Below are 17,317 nucleotides of genomic sequence, written 5' to 3' on the forward strand. Positions count from 1 at the left end.
AGAGACTGCTTCCACTGAAATTAAGATACAATAAACCTGCCTGCTTGATCTAGCATGTCATAGACCCCCACATCCTTGTTTATCTATGTTTAATAACCCTGTCTCTTTGTTCTGATATATACAATAACCTTGCCTCTCTATATAATAAACATTATGATCTTCCATGGACCTGCAGCTGTGGTTTCTTCGCTGAAAGCCCAAAACACTTGATCCCTGCTTTCTGTGAGTCTGTGTGTGTGTCATTCATTTATTCCCTTGCCACTGCAGTCAAGTACCTGGAGGCATACATGGTCTTTCCCTCTCCCCGTCTTTTCCCCTTCCTCTCTCCCTTTCCTGCATCCTCTCATCCCCTCTCTTTCCTCCCCCGGCCCCACTGCATGAGTGTGGGGTGTGGGGTGTGTGTGTGTGTGTTACTATTTTATAATGCTTACCTTGAATATATCTCCAACCTCCAATACATAGTGCACAGACCACAGACTATACTGTTCATCTCTATGACCCAATTATCAGTGTGGGTTCCTAAAGTGAAATCACATCACACTGAATAATGACTGCATATTCCAAGAAAAGTATTTTAACAGTGTTATTGTAGTTGCCTTCAACAGTATAAAAGGTGTATCTGGAAATAAGCAGAGAAAACATTTTGTGATAGAATTTTATTCCTAGTAAGAGTTTTAATGATTCAGTTATAAGAAAAACATTTCAAATAATAATTATTACCCTAGCATCCTGAGGTTCTGTCTTTCAGTGTAGAAATGGAGAATACCAATACTCTAGAGCACTGACACTTCACTGTTTGTTAAAATGACTTTATGTGTAATGTAATGTTTTTGTCCATCTTTAAAAGCTTTTGTCAAGCTTTTGTTGCAGAAGGAAAACAGGAATATTTTCCTGACATACCAAAAGACATTCCCCTATAATCATACCAGTAGTTGGAATTAGTGGAGATTTGCTTAAATTACAACTCTTATTTTTCTTTCACTTTAAAAATGCAATGTTTTCTAAAGGGTAAGACTTTTATGACTAATATGCCGACATGAAAAATCTAACCATGCCAAATATAAATGCCAAAATAATGCTTCTACTAGCAACTTATTAATAAAACTTCATCTGCAGGAAAAAAAGCACTTTTAAATAAAAGCATAGCTAACCCTGAATACATGTGATGCATTCTAAACATTCATACAGCCCAAACTCAACAAAGAAAGAATTTCAACTTAAAATGTGCCAGGATCAGACTGCACTATAGGCATGTCTGTGAGGCATTGTCTTGACTGTCTTAATTGATGAACAAGGGCCCAGTCCACTGTGAAGAGTGCCATCTCCTTGGCAGGTGGTCCTGGACTTTGAAAGATATCTAGCTGAAGGTGATCCTATGAATAAACCAGTGAGTGAATCAGCAAACCACATTCTTTTATGGTTTCTAACTTCAGGTTCAGGCCTTAAGTTCCAGTTCCAACATCATTTAATGATGGACTGTAACATGTATGTGAAATAAACCCTCCCTTCCCTAAGTTCCTTTTGGTCAGAATATTTTATTATAGCAACAGAATGGAAGTAGAACAGTCACCAAATAAGTGGTCTGTCTTCCTGCATAGCTGCAGGTAATCTCCTATAAAGGACACAAAAAGTATAGCAGGGACAAACAACTAACCCAAGCTCATCAACTACACTACTGTCATATTTTGTATATGTGTCTTAGTCAGGGTTTCTGTTGCTACGATGAAACACCATGACCAAAATTCAAGTTGGGGAGGAAAGGGTTTATTTGACATTTACTTCACATTGTGTTCATCACTGAGGGAAGTCAGGACAGGAACTAAAACAGGCCAGGATCCCCGTGACGAGTATTGATGCAGAAGCCATGGAGAGGACCCTCTTACTGGCTTGCTTCCATGACTTGCTCAACCCAACTTATAGAAACCAGGGCCAGTAGGCCAGGGATGTCATCACCCACTATGGAATGCCTAGCCCTCAGTGATTCACAAAATGAGGAAACTCTTACAGCTAGATCTCATCCAGGCATTTCAACTGAGGCTCCTTACTCTGATGACTCTAGCTTGTGTCAAATAGACACACAAAACTAGCCAGTGCTATATGAAAATGCTTGTCTTTGAATCATAATTTCCAAAAACATGAAAATCTTGTCTGGTATATTTATTTCAGGTGTAAATGAATACAGGACTCAACAGAGGATGGATGCAGAAATGCATGTCACACCCAAAGTTACGATTGCCAAATTGTTTTGCTATTTGTACTTGTGTGCCACACCCCACTGTTAAAGGGTTAAAGGGTTTTAAAGGGTGACATGGAAGTAGAGAAAGTGAGAACGTTACATTTATAACCACAGAAGATACTCCAGTGACTAGCTTTGTGATCTACATGGATACATACATATATTGCATATTCAATGTGTATATATGGAGAAGAGAGGAAAACCTTCTGAGTTTGAATCTGTCAATTCACCTTCATGTAGTTGAATTCGAGTCTTCAGGTTTTTTCAGTGAGCTTTTTTACCTGCTAAGCCATCCTAATGTCCTTCAAATCTCATTTTAACCAATGGTTCTTGGTGTTGCTTTCTAGGCACTATGAATTCTTCATGCCCCCTTGCATCTGATGATACATTTAGATACCCTCCAAGACTTGAACAAACTGTACCTGGTATGGACACTATGGAGATAATGTAAGATGTTGATTCTGGTGAGCCTGGTCCAAGGGTGCTCACTCTGAAAGTATGGGTGATGTGAGGAATCACTTTATTAAAAAAAAGAAACAGAAATGGGACTGATGCCATATGTCAGCTCTTATTACTATCACCAGAACATCCAAACTTTCCCTGCAGAGACAACATGTATATCAGCTTCAAACAGGTTACTTCCCTTTGTTTATTCCTATTAAGAGAAGCAGCAGTAGCTGGATGGTGGCACACACCTTTAATACCAGCACTCTGGAGACAGAGACAAGCTAGAGGCCAATCTTGTCTACAAAGCAAGTTTCAGGACAGCCACAGTAGTTACACAGAGAAACCCTGTCTTGAAAAACCAAAAACAAGAAGAGAGAGAGAGAGAGAGAGAGAGAGAGAGAGAGAGAGAGAGAGAGAGAGAGAGAGAGAGGTAGAAGGTACCATGCCACATTAGGCAATGTAAAAGCCTTGTAGAGTGGAGTTCCTCCTGCAGAACAAGAAATATATTCCAACCACCAGACTGCTTTCCTGTACTTGGAACAAGGCTCAGATAAAATTCTGAGTGGATGAATGAGTAAGTCATTGTACAAATAACACCCTAAGAATCAGCACTTGATGGCAAGGAGACATAACTTATTAAAAGACCAGTGTCTTTTCTTGACTTGAAAGCACATTTTGTCTTTGATTCTGCTTCCTTTCCCAAGATTTGTTTTAAAGTTCATCTCCCCAAGCAGACATTCCCTCAATAATCTTTCTTTACTTAATAACCCACTTTCCTCTCTAAAAGACTGACTTGTGTGGTTCATGAAGAAAGAAGTGCCCAGCTCCTACCTAGTCCTGTTTTTAAGGGAATTCTGAAACCTAGAGGAACTTGTGGAAATTTTCCCTGTGAAAAGGATTGCAGCCTTAGCACAATTGCAAGAAATCTCACAAGTTCTGACCTGTGGAGCACAGAGCCCAGGGATCTGCTCATACAATGGATCTGATACAGAAGGAAAAATGTGCTTGATCAAAGCAGCTAGGTTCTCTGTCTAAGGCACTTTCAGTGTCTCTCTCTTCTCCAATGGATGTCACACCATCATTTCCAATTATTATGCCACCAGACTCTAAGCTACTACCACCCCAAGATGGCTCGACTGAGCACCAAGTGTCTTGGCTCTTATGTGCACACAACCCTGTAAGGAGTATGGTTTTTCCACCCGCCACCACTGGTCTTGTCCTGCTCTTGTTCCGCCACCACGCCAGCCCCAAATAATGCACAGAGACTCTGTATTTGATACAATACTGTTGGCCGGGTTACTTGTTTCTTATCGGCTAGCTCTGCCTTTAATTATTAACCCATTTCTGCTGATCTATGTATTTTCACATAGCCTTCTCTTACCGGGAAGGTGGCTGGCGTCCAGCTCTCTCCTGACTCTCCATCTTGACTCCTGCTTCCTCCTTCCTATTTCCTCCTTGTCTCCTAGTCCCTCCTATCTTCCTTTCCTATTGGCCAACAGAGCTTTATTCATTAACCAGTATGAGAAACATATACAGAATGACATCTCCCATCACTACCCAAACCCTCACTCAAGGCCTTTCCAGATGCATCTGTGTACTTGTCCTTAGAATATGCTTTCCTGCCCAAGATTAAGATATCTTTAAACTGCTGCTGACCTTGGTACCTTGGATTCCTAACTAGCCCTTTCCACCCTTCTCCTCTGGATGAAGCTAGACCAGACACCCATAAATAGTTTATTCATTGACTATCTTTGAGTATACCCTGCCCAAGTCCCTTTACTAAATTTGCTGCATGACAAAACTGAAATGTACCATACACCAAGCATTGTGTTAAATCCACATAAATAAAGTGAAGGGTAGGGCTGCCCAACTATAGCACCTCACTCCCTCTACCCACATGTATACTGTCCCCACACATACACACACACACAGAGAGAGAGAGAGAGAGAGAGAGAGAGAGAGAGAGAGAGAGAGAGAGAGATACAGAGAGAAAGATTCACCTTCTGCATTCCTTGCTTGAGCATTGTGCAGCTCACAGCTCATGAATAATTTTTTCCAAGAGGCAAAAAAACATCAGCATGGATGCCTTTCAGAAAGTATTGAAGAAAGAAAGAATGCACAGATGCAGTCCATCCTCTGACAGCTTTTTCAGGAGTAAAATGAGGAAATCAGCATTTACAAGCAGGGAAAATGGAGGTTCTGTTCTCTTATCACTGGTTTGTATCTTCACAGTCAGAATTGAGTCAAGTTGAGAGATCTATATCCAGGGATAAAAGCTTTTGAAAAAGAAATGTGCTCTAAGTTTGGACATGAAAATAAACTTTCATGTTACATTTATTTTTAACTACAATAAGTAGATCATTTCTCAGATTTCTTTTGTCTTTGTGTTTGATTATAAAGTTGTTTTTCAATCAAATAGAATCTAACTTCATTGTTTGAACAGAAAATAGCTGCCATACATCTGTACTGAGTCTGTTTCAGAACCAACATTTGTGAACTCTACAGCATAATCAAGAAAAAATTGCCACAACAGGAAACTTGCTAGATGGCAGTTCAGAGCAGATATGAGCTAGATCTCCTCATCTCATCAAGGGAGTTGTCTTTTGAAGCATATGTCCTCATGATTTTTCATTTCTAATGCAACTCTAAAGTTTTATTTAACTAATTTTGTCATGGACTTGAGAGTGTGTTTTCTGCAATTTTCCAGAAAGTTCTGGTGCATAGACATCTTGAGAAACAGTTGAGCAAATAACACAATGACAAAAATACAGGTTAAAAACAATAAATTATTTTTTGTTAAATGAGTTTGATGTGGTCTAGAATGGGCCACAATGGCACGAAGATTATTTTGAGCTAAAGACACTTGCAAATCAACAGCTGAAGGAAGAAGTGTTCTCTGTTCTTCTTTTATCTTGCAAAAACAAAAACCTTCATAAAGAGTTCAGCTGTCACAAATACCCACTCTGGAAGTTTCACAGCTTGCAAAGACTGACTCATTACTGAAGACAAGAAAGCTGTAGTATAAGAAATTGCATGAGCCCATATTGCCATAAAGCTCCCATCTCTTTTCCAAAGAGCCCATTTGCTTAGCCAGTCCTTTTCTAAGGTAGTATGTGCCTAGAATCCTATCCAGCTACTTGAGTCATGTTTCCCTTCGAATTATTGTATATGTATACAATTAATTTTAGTTATTCCATGTTGCTAAGAGTCCTGTGTCTGTTTCATTCTCAGGCCACTAAGAATTAAATATAAAAAGATAGAGAGGTGTGCTAGACAGGTCAACAGGTAAATGTATCTGCCACCAAGACTAAGTTCTAGCTCTGGGCCCCACATGGTGGAAAGAGAACAAACTTTTAAAAGTTTTCCTCTAATGTCTATATACCATATCATATGCTTTCACACACACAGAAAGTGATTAAATAAATAAAATGTAAAATTTTAAAAAAACAGTGTTTATTTCTAAGCTAGAGTAATATTAATCCAAGTGTAGTTTTCTGTAGAAGAGATACAGATATTAAGAGAGCAGGTTGAGCTAGAATAAGGCCATTGTTACTGCTAGTCTTAGTTATCAAGTGGACTACATCTGGAATTACCTATGGCTGTAAGGAATTTTACTTAATTATATCATTTGAAGGGAAGATCCTGCTTTAATCCAGATCTTTTGAGGTAAAAAGATCAACCTTTAATCTGGGCCACATCTTTAGCTGGCAGCCTATATAAAGGACATGGAAGAAGAAAGCTCTCTCTTTACTACTTGCTTTCACTCTCACAGGTAAGTCCATTCTTTCATTGGCAATACAATATACTTCTTCCATATTCTGGCATGGACTGAACAATTCCTGCATTTCTGAACTTTTGCTTCATAGATAACCATTGTTGGACTAGCTGGACCATAGCCTATAAACTTCTCTAAAAAAAAAAAAATACCAAATATACATACATACACACAAACACACACACACACACACACACACACACACATTTTATATATATATATATATATATATATATATATATATATATATATATATATTCCCAGTGAGTTCTTTTCCTCTAGATAACCCTGACTAATATAGATTTGGGTACCAGGAGTGAGTTTAGAGAAAGAAAAAAGAAAAGTATAAGTATAAATTTTTTAAATGTCAGAAATAGGATTTCTAATTTTACCAACATCTACTGTTGTTACTGAAGCCTCTCCTTGATGCTTAAAACCAATGGTATGAACAAGTTTACAATCTTGTGACATCAAATGCATTTTATTATCCTGATTCACGGATTTTGAGAGGCAAGGTATTTAGTGACTATGGATGTAAAACTTTCGAAAATTTGAGAAAAATAAGTAAAATGATGAATTGGATGAATTGACAAAGGAAGGGAGTGAGCTTAGTGGTAAAATTAACGAACATCTAGCATCATAAAATAAGATGAAGGTCAACAACGATTTCAGTGATAAAATTGTCTGCCTCTAGACACACATAAAAAGTCTAAAGCTTTATAATCTTGAGTCTACCAATTTCATTCTTTCTTGAAAATAAAATCAACACGTATATTTTAAATACAGCAAATAGAAATTAAATGAAATAGTATTAAATTAAGTAGCACCCACATATCATCCCTGTAAAAGCTATTTGAGTATTTTAATAGTCAATGATTTTAAATTATTTAAATCTTAAAGTGACTTTTTATTGCATTTCTACCATAAATTCATATTTGAATACATTTAGTCTGGAAAATTTTCTAAATTATCATATCTCATTATTACCTTTTTATAAAACATGTATAAAACTAGAAATTCCCATTTCTAAAGGCAATGTTGAAATAATAATAAACAAATTCTTTGCATTAAGTAAGATTTTCATTAGGAGTTCACAATTGATAAAGCAACATAAAACTATTTAAGAATGTTGTAAATCACTAATGCTTTCTCTGTGAGTGTAGATTACTTTCAACTCAGTTAATCAGACTAATAAAAGACATATTCCCAAACATAAAAATGAAGACATGGGAATTTTGTAGTGTAATTTTCAGCTGTTTGAACTCTGTTACAATGTCAAGTATTACCTACAAGTTTTTATTAGCCATCAATATAATGAGTCCTCATCTAATTTTTGTTGGCAGTAGGTAAATGAAAGCTCTGAAAGGTTTGAAGGCCAAGATTGGATGTCATTCAGTTCCTCGAGCTTTGGGAAGCATCTCTGACATTGAAAAATTACTTGAGTTACTTCTGACAAACTCAGTATTGATGTAATTAGATGTGATATCTGATAGTTCTTATGAGTGACTAAAGACTTTCACATCTCATTTATGCATAGCTAGTCTCCCAGAAAAATCAATGACCACCAAATATATGAGGGGCCAATTCCTTCTGAGTCCTTTGTCTTGACAATTCAGACAACAAATTTCATGGGGAAAGGAATGATGAGTTTAGAAAAATGGTTTTATTAAAACATTATATAAAGGACCATCAGAGACAGCAAAAGAGCTGAGGTGTGGTTCCCAGAAATGGGGTACCACCAACTTGTTAGTTTAGGGACATTTTATGGAAAGAATCTTGGATAATATATGGAAAATTCAAATGTTCAATTCATCCACAACATGTGTGGGTGACTGAGTTTCAGACATTTCCCCATGTATATTTTCTGAGTCACGGTGCTCATCCAGATGTGTTTACAAGAGGGAAAAGAATACCAAGAAATCTGAGCAGGAATCAGAGACCCTTTCTGGGATTTCTGGCCTACAGCTAGGGCAGAATGATGGCCAGTGATAAGAATTGAAATTTCTCTCCATTGTCCATTTCCAGTGTTCTCATCGCTAATAGCAATAGAAATATAAATTTTAATAAAGGTGTGCCAGCAAGGACCTAATTACCTGTGCCTTCCATAACCAGTGTGCTCCTTCCTGTGAAAGGGTCCCAGAGAGGGGATTTAGGACAGTGGCATTTTTATGAAGGTACTCTCTTCAGATAGGCAACTTACTTCATAAACACAAATACCCACAATTCAAAACATTATACCTCTATGTCATATTCTGAATTCTGAAGTCTGGGAATATCCTTAAGAACTGGTATTAATTTTCCTAATTCTTTGTCTACTTGAATTTTGTTTGTGTTTTATTTTTACTTATTTCATGAGGTTTCGGTAGTAAGTAGAATCCAAAACTCTGAATGAAGATGTAAATTTTCAGGATTATTTACACAGTAGTACTAAAACATCTACCCCTATTTCTGGTTAAATATTTTAAATATTTTAATATTTACCAATAATAACAAATGAAATAAACATTTACTTTTTTATTACTCAAAACCATAATCAGCTTGTTTTTTTTTGTGGATAAAAATCCTGCTCTACTCAAAGTGTAATAACAGTAACCAAAAATCTTACACCTTCCCTACAAGCTGATCATCATGGCCTGATTGTTTCTTATCACAAGTCTACACTTTTGTAAGTATTGCTCCTTAGTAATTGGGCATAAATAGGAAAATCCTCACCTTATGCTTCTTAAATTACCCTTATCAATCTTGGATACATGCCATATCCCAATTCTTTATATTGTGTCAATAACATTTAGCACCTCTGTTGGACTTAATCATAGCTGTGGTTGGGTTCTTAAGATATAGTGAAGCATCTCAAAATTGGAGCAATTTATTAGTCACTTTACATAGGTTTACAGTATTGGTCAGGAAATCATTATTCCTGAACTGTTTGGTATTCAAGGAATAAAACACCTCTTACCAAAACCTCCTACCAAGATAAAGATTTGCTCTCACATTTTCTGTCACTTGCAAAGTCTAGGAAAAAGATACAACTGGACTCTAAATATTTGATTTACTTCTTATTAAAAAGCCATTATTCTGAAGATAGATTTAGATCTATGATAGCATTGTCTCACAACAAGCTTCAGATCTCCTAAAGGATAAACTGTCAATGAATGGAAATCAGAGACTTTTCAAGCATCCCATCCCAGAAGCTTCCAAAAGCCAAACTACGGTTAGAGTCACCTTTTCCAGAAGAGTAAAAAAGATGGATGGATTTAAAATATTATGGCAGTGGGAAGTTATGCACAATGAAATAAACAAAACAAAACAAACCTCTAGATGGGTTTCAGGAATGGCTAACATGTCCCAAAGGCTCTTATCAGTAGAAGTATCTACAGGGTGTACACGATCAGCAATGATGACAAAAAATGCCAGAGCTAAGCTGAAGTTCTTATGCATCACTGTATCTCTTCAAGGTCATAAGTAAGGTGGGAGTTCCCTGGCTAGAACACCTCAAGAAAGGCCAAGGTAGCTCACTTACCATTAAAATATCATGTGTCTACTTCAGGGCCTGTTCAGACTTCCTAAAACAAAACAAAAGTTGGTGACCTGGGGTCCTGGAAGAAGCCTTTTGCAGAATGCAGCCAATAGCCTCTGTGTAGGTAGCCTTTAAGATGCTTATCCAACTGACCCCCAAGGCACCAGTTGCCCAGTTGCACACAACAGCTATGCCCAGTCTTGTGCATGAGTCTGTCCCCAAAAGCATAGTCATTGAAAGAAGCTTGGGAGATGAGACTATAAGAGAAAGTTCAAGAAGCAAATTGAGATGTGAACTGAAGCCATCTCTGTTTCCAAAGGGTCTTTTTAGCTAGTTAATTTGTCATTTTAAGAAATAAAGGCCAATTAATATTTTGTTTACATGCCAATGCTTCATAGCATTTATTCATAAAATATCCAGGTTTTCAAACATTATTTATCAGTTCATTCACACATTTGTCTAAGACCTGAAATATTGGACTTAGAAATTTCAATTGTTTAAAACATAATTTTTTGAAACATGAAATTTTTAGGAGAATGAATAGAACTAGAAAAGATTATGTTGACTTGGATAAACCTAGACACAGAAAGATAAACTTTGCATGTTGTCTGTCACCTGAGATTCTGGGCTCCAAAGCTTCAGAAGTGAGTTAGTATGCTATAGTAACTGCAGAAACTAGGAAGGTTGAGTGAGATTAGTGTAGAGCATGGTGAGTGAAGGAGTAATATTGAGGGAGATAGGTATAACTAATCTGAAGAGAGAAATGGGGATAATTGTAGGACTCTAATTAGGCAGTTGGGAGGGAAATAAATACAGAAGTGGGACATATATAACATTTAAACAGTTGTGTAGATGACAGGAGCAGGAAACAAAGACATCTCTCTGTCTGAGTGTGTTAGTGCTTTAACTAGAAGAATCAGTAGTTGAGCTACGATTGGACATCAACCAGGTAGCATAATCACTCTTGAAAATGGGTAGTTGTATGTACATGTGTGCTCAGAGATGACTACGGAGTGATTAATTTTTCTTGATGCATGAATGAGCTTGCTGTCACACTGCCTGGTTGACAATGTCCTTTCTCGTCCCTCTTTTGGTTAAAATGTTGAAGATGTGAAGCTAGTTGAATTTAAATATGGAAAATATCTGCTATCAATTTAATGACTAGTTTGACTGTATGGGAAAACAGTTTGATAAGATTACTGTTTATTTTTGTTCCAGAAAAGTTGAACTTCATTTTACCTTTCATTAAAATATGAGGCCCTATGACTAGTACTTCATACAACTACTAGGAGATATATATCAATTCCTCATCTTTGGTCATCACTTTAAAATGGCACAAGCTTAAGGTCTTAGGTTAGTATGTGTAGAGCAATAATCAATACTCGACACAAATCATGATCTAAATTGTTTGGCTGCTACTAGATGTTCATGAATAAAAATAAATAGGACTTAAATCATAGATAAGTGAAAATGGCTGTTCTTTCTGGAAATTATTCATCACAGTTCCCAGTAAAAGCCCAAATTGTGGCATTAAATTTCTCACATTTGGAACAGCTGCCTTTATATCTTAATCTATGTAATACATAGTCATTGTAAGGATTCAGGCATTATGCTGCCCTGCCCTAATCACCTGGCAGAATCCACTCAGGCAGTACCCTAGTCAGCCCAGGGTTCATGGCTTCATAGTCTGCATTCAGATGCATAGGACCCCTTTAATAAAAAGAATCTTGCCCACTTACCTCTCTTTCTAGCTCCTTTCTTTTCTACTGTTCCCCTGGGTTAGACAGGATATTTCCTGTCTCCCTCTTCTCTTCTGCCCTCTGTCTCTGTGCCTCTTTACCTCTTTTCTCTTTCCTTTCCCCCTTTCCCTTTCTAATAAAATTCCTCACTCAAGCTCTGTCTGCCTGGCATGTTTGCCTATAACAATTAATGAAAAAGAGGTGTTATAGGGTTTAGAGGAAGAAGAAGAGGGAAGGAAAAAAATGTTATATTATCATCTCAAAAGTAAAAGAAATAATAAAAAACATATTAGCTCACATTGGAAAGTACTGAGTTAGTATATTAAAGCATCTACTACAGTGAAACAGGTCATAAAGTAAATCTAATTTTCATCCTGCAACAACTGTCCTTATGCTGGCTTGCAGCTATAAAAATATTCACATCAGTTGTTTTTATTAGTAATATGAAACCATTGGCTTTGAGGTCTCACCAATACCTAAAATAATCCAATCCCAAAGTAAAAGTCATGAATATAAAGACATTGAGGTTTTGGGTAAACATTGCAGTACATATTGTTTTCAAGTAATCATTAAATCAGCTATGGTCACTTCTCCCCAATTGTATGCAGTTGCAGTTAAAACTGTGAAGGCTTTCACAACAATCAATGAAACACAAAGCTACCATGTCCCTTAACCACTGATGGTGGAGGCTCTGGAGGAATATTATCGTACAATGTCCCATGATTCCCTGCCCTCATGGGACATGTTGGATTACTGGAAAGAAAGCATTATGTGAAGTTGAAATGAAATTGTTTAGCATACAGGGAAATGCAACTCTGGTCCACTTCTCATCCCTTGAAGTACTGTTGCTCTGACTTTCCTGTACTGTACCATTTATAAAATTGCCTATGACTCTTGTCATTGAATTGGAACATATATAGATGTGACTTGCCTCCTTAAATCATGAAGCTGGATACCACCTCTCCAACTGGAAATAATAAACAACATCAAGTATGTGTAATGGAGGTGAGAGAGGTCAGGGGGATGATGCTGAGAAGATGTTCTGGAGAGTCAGGGCCCCCAGCTGGCACATGCTACCTCACATTCGAGTGAATGCAAGAATTATTTGCAAAGATTGTTCTAAAAGTATATTGATTCAAAAACACATCTTCTAGAAATATGTGTCATTTTGTGTTTTACCTACATGTGAAGACTACCTAACTATGGCATATCATGGCTTCCTCTCAAATAACACCTGTAATTGCTGTTTTATGTTTTGACCATTCATTGAACCCTGTTATTAACCATTCATAACTGTTTCTTAGTGAATCACACACACATTTTAAGTAAGAAGTTTAATTCTTAGTGAATGTGTGATTCATCTGGCACATTTAACTTCTGATAAATGAAAATGATAAAACTGTCTCATAGACAAAATCCATTCTCTGCTACTATTTAGTCACATTGAATATAAGTTCAGTCAAGTTTGACTAGTATTTGACGATAAGTTACCAACTAATTAGATGGAGCACGAGACAAGTATAAAAGTATACTCTATGTTTTTAATGAGCATTGAATAATCTGAAAAGTACCTCTAATAACATCAAAACTGGGGTTTATATTTCTACCATGATATATCCATGCTGGAAATACTTTTATCCCATGAAACAGAGATATGGTGCACACCAGATTAACACAGTAGCTTTCTGATTGCATATTAAATTTATATTGTGTGCACATGTTCTATATTAACTACTGGGCAGCAAAACTCTCCTATCTCCTTATTCAGGTGTTGTAGAATATTATTTTAAGACATGTTACATTTGTTTATGCTGTGGAAAATTTAATGATACAAAGATGTGTTGCATTCTTTTATATTGCATTTGTTTAACTCTTTGTAGCTGTGTTTCTTTGCCTGTGTAAAACACTTGACTGGTCTAATAAAGAACTGAATAACCAATAATGAGGCGGGGGGGGAAGGATAGGTGGGGCTAGCAGGCAGAGAGAATAGCTAGGAGGAGAAATCTGTGAGGAGAAGATCAGGGAGAAAAGGAGAGGAGGACATCAGGGGTAGCCACCCAATTACACAGCAAGCCACAGAGTAAGAAGTAAAGACAGGTGTATAGAATAAAGATAAAAGCCCAGAGGCAAAAGGTATATGGGATAATTTAAGTTAAGAAAAGCCGGCTAGAAATATGCCAAGCTAAGGCCAGACATTCAAAAGTAAGACTATGACCCTGTGTATTTATTTGGGTGCTGGGTGGCAGGTCCCTAAAGAGCCAAAAGACTAAAGAGTACAAAATAACAACTACATTCAGGAGGCATCAACATCTTCACATATAGTTTTATATTTGAATGAAATGGGGTAGGGGCTTCCTTTTGCTCTTTATAGCCTCACAGTATAAATGACATGAATCTCTCTGACTCGTGACCTTTTAGGCAGAACTAGAAAAGTGGCTCTCTACCTATCAAGGGCCAAAAGATTTACTTGAGTTCCAGGAGTTAAGCAACACCTACCAAGAATGGTAAGTGGCTCCCTGCTACTCTATCATAAACCTCCTGGGCCACAAAAGGAGTTCAGCAGACAAAGGTTCCTGCTGCTAACTAAGCCTGAGGTCTGAGTTTGATACTTGCAACAAATATGGTAGATGTAGAGTATGCACTCCAGTGGGTTGACCTCTCACTTCCACATGTACACACACATACATGTACCCACAAAATAAATAAAATCTGTTTTTTAATTTAAAATCACAAAAACATATGTTGCTCATGGTGTAGATGTGTGTGAATTACTACAAAATCTAAATTATCACATCTTTAACTCTGAAACAGTTATATTATTTAAATATATATAAAATGATTTATTCAGTGAACATTCAAAGGATCAATGTGGTTCCTTCCTTCCTGAAAGTCTTAGAGTTCCCTCTGTGCCAGAAAGCTTCATTTGAGCTTGTCACGTTAATTCTGCTTCCAACACGGAAGCTGTCCAGCCCTTCAGCTACATTTCTTTCGTCCTTTGGAGATCTTGGAATTCTTTCAGGATTTTTAACTGTGTCCCATCTTGTTACTTCAATATTTCTAACACTCTTTAAATAGCAATTCCTAAAGCAGAAGTTTGGTACATAGGAGGCAATGGCAGACAAATCTGAGAGTTCCAGGCTAACTACTAAAATATATTTGTTGGTGGACCTTGGACAGTGATTGTAATACATACAATAGGCAATTGTTGGTTTTAGATTCGTGGAGAAGAAAAAAATCAGAAAATCACCTTTTGCTTTTTTTTTTTTTAAGTTTTACTTTCATTAATATTTTGTGGACATTCTGATCCCATTTGTCCCCCTGTCCCCTCCTGTTGCAATCTTTCCCACCCAAACAAAACCAAGTTTAAAAGAAAAAAAAATTAATCAATCTTTTCATGAAATGTGTGGCCTGGTGAGATAACCATTTACCCTTTAGTCTGTCCATCTCTACTTGCAAATGTTAATTTCCATGAGAATCATTGGTCTGGATGGAGGCCCCTGGATTCTGCTTCCATTAATAATGGTCTCTCACTGGGGCTTCTCTTGGGTATCCTGTTGTTGTTCTCTGTCATGGAGATCCTGCTGTTTTGGATCTGTAAATTTGTCCCCTTCCTATGCTCTAAGAGTTCATAGATTCAATGGACATTGGAGTAGACCAACTCCTGGTTTTGGTCCTCGGTGGTAGCCTGGTTAGTCAGTTCACCAGCTCTCCCTCCTTGTCTCCATCCAAATGAGCTCTTAAGCACCGCCCCAATAGTTTTCCCAGTGGAACCTACAATGAGGAGCAGGACTAGTTCTGCTCACAGGTCCCAGGATCCCTGTCCCCTTTCACTCATAGAGACAGGGCCAGCTCTACTGTTTTGTCCTATCACCCGAATGCTGGAGAGAAGGTCTACCAGGATGGGGCAGTCAGCTCTCCTGCTCTCACACCCTCAAGGATGGCTCACTGCAACCCCCAAACAAGATCAGCTGTAGTGTGCAGCTCAAGGGGAGTACAGGGCCCGCTCTTCTGCATGCTGTAGTTGGGGTGGAACAGGGCTGTTTCACTCACTCTCCTACTCCTGGGCCAGCTCTCGTGCCTGCCATAGGTAGCACAGGGCAGAGTAGGAGGGCATCTTTCCTTCACCCATGCTACCACATGGCAGACAAGGTAAGAGGGGATCAGCTCTGTTGCTTTTATACCTGTCATTCTGGCTCACCTGCAACCTTGACATCAGGGTTGGCTCTGGTGTGCTGCCCAGAAGGGAAGCAGAGACTGTTTTCTCAAGGGCTGACTGGTGAATGTCAGGGTTAGCTCTCCCACTCCTGTGAACTGAGGGCCAACTCTCTCACCAGCCATAGCTAGCAAGGGGCAGAGGACAGAGGGCAGAGGGCATCTTTTCCTCCCCCATTCAACCACATGGCAAAAGAGAACACCACTTTCACAAACTTATCACCAAAGTCGAGAAGTCTTTCTGACTCTCTGAGCCAAGCTTGTCAACTCAACAGTGAACACATCCAGGCAGGGTGAGATAGACTTGGATTACACACTAATGTTCTGTCCCAAAGTGTATGCCATGCAGTAGACCTGTCTCTGTGAACTCCTGGTATTGGCTTCCATTGAAATTTACAGGGTTTCATCGTGCAAAGCTACCACCTAACTTTGCAATTTTTTTTTTATTAAACTGTTCAAGTAATGTGTACTATTTTATCTGGTGAAACTGGCAATTGGAAGCCCCCCCCCACTCTCTCTCTTCTTTAATTCTGAGACAAAGATATGTCTTAAGACTTAAGATGCCTGAGGATGTTTACAAAATGTAACGCATTGCCAAATTCTAAGCTGGAGGGAATATCACATAAATGGAAACAGCAAAACCTCTTCTTCATCCTATACCTTCCATCCTATACTGATTCACTCAAAAGAGGAATAAAACTCGTGAGGATGAAAAGGTAAATTACACCTTTTTTTCTTGCAATTTTTCTACTGCAAAATTCTATGCCATCAGCCCTTCTTTGATTATTGTCATTTCTTTTTACTAGAATTGGTCTCAGGGATCTTCAACTATAATCAGTATTCATAATTTCTCACCCAGGAAAGATCCTTCTGGAAAATCACAGTGATTTTGCTCCACACAATCAAATCATTCCTTGCACAAAAATACCTAGGAGTGGTTTTGTCCATTCTTTGTCCCACCCTAGGCTCTTTCTCACAGTTCCACTGTGAGACCAAAGACACAGTGGACCCACAGGATAGTTCCCATGATCTCCTTCTGGATGTAAGTCACTGTAAAGAGACTAAAGCTACCTAAAAGTCCAAAGCTTTTGTGCTCATGTTCAGTTGTGCATGTGTCTGTGCATGCAAGTGCCCTCTGCTTGAACCTAATTCAGACTCAGATCTGGGGGTAGATATGATGTCTCTCTGGGTATGACATAGTATCAGCTCTGAAAACAGAGCACTGAAGGTGAAGAGTGCGTGGGAGTTGGAAATATGTTAGCAGCTCCTTTTCCTCCAGACAATTTGTATGAAATGCCATATATGGTGCTTGTCTGAGCTTCAGCAGAAGACAAAAATGTAGACATTATCTCCATCCTATGCCACAGGACTAACAAGTCCTACAGAATTTT

Source organism: Phodopus roborovskii, unplaced genomic scaffold (assembly GCF_943737965.1).
Source record: "Phodopus roborovskii unplaced genomic scaffold, PHOROB, whole genome shotgun sequence".
NCBI lineage: Eukaryota > Metazoa > Chordata > Mammalia > Rodentia > Cricetidae > Phodopus > Phodopus roborovskii.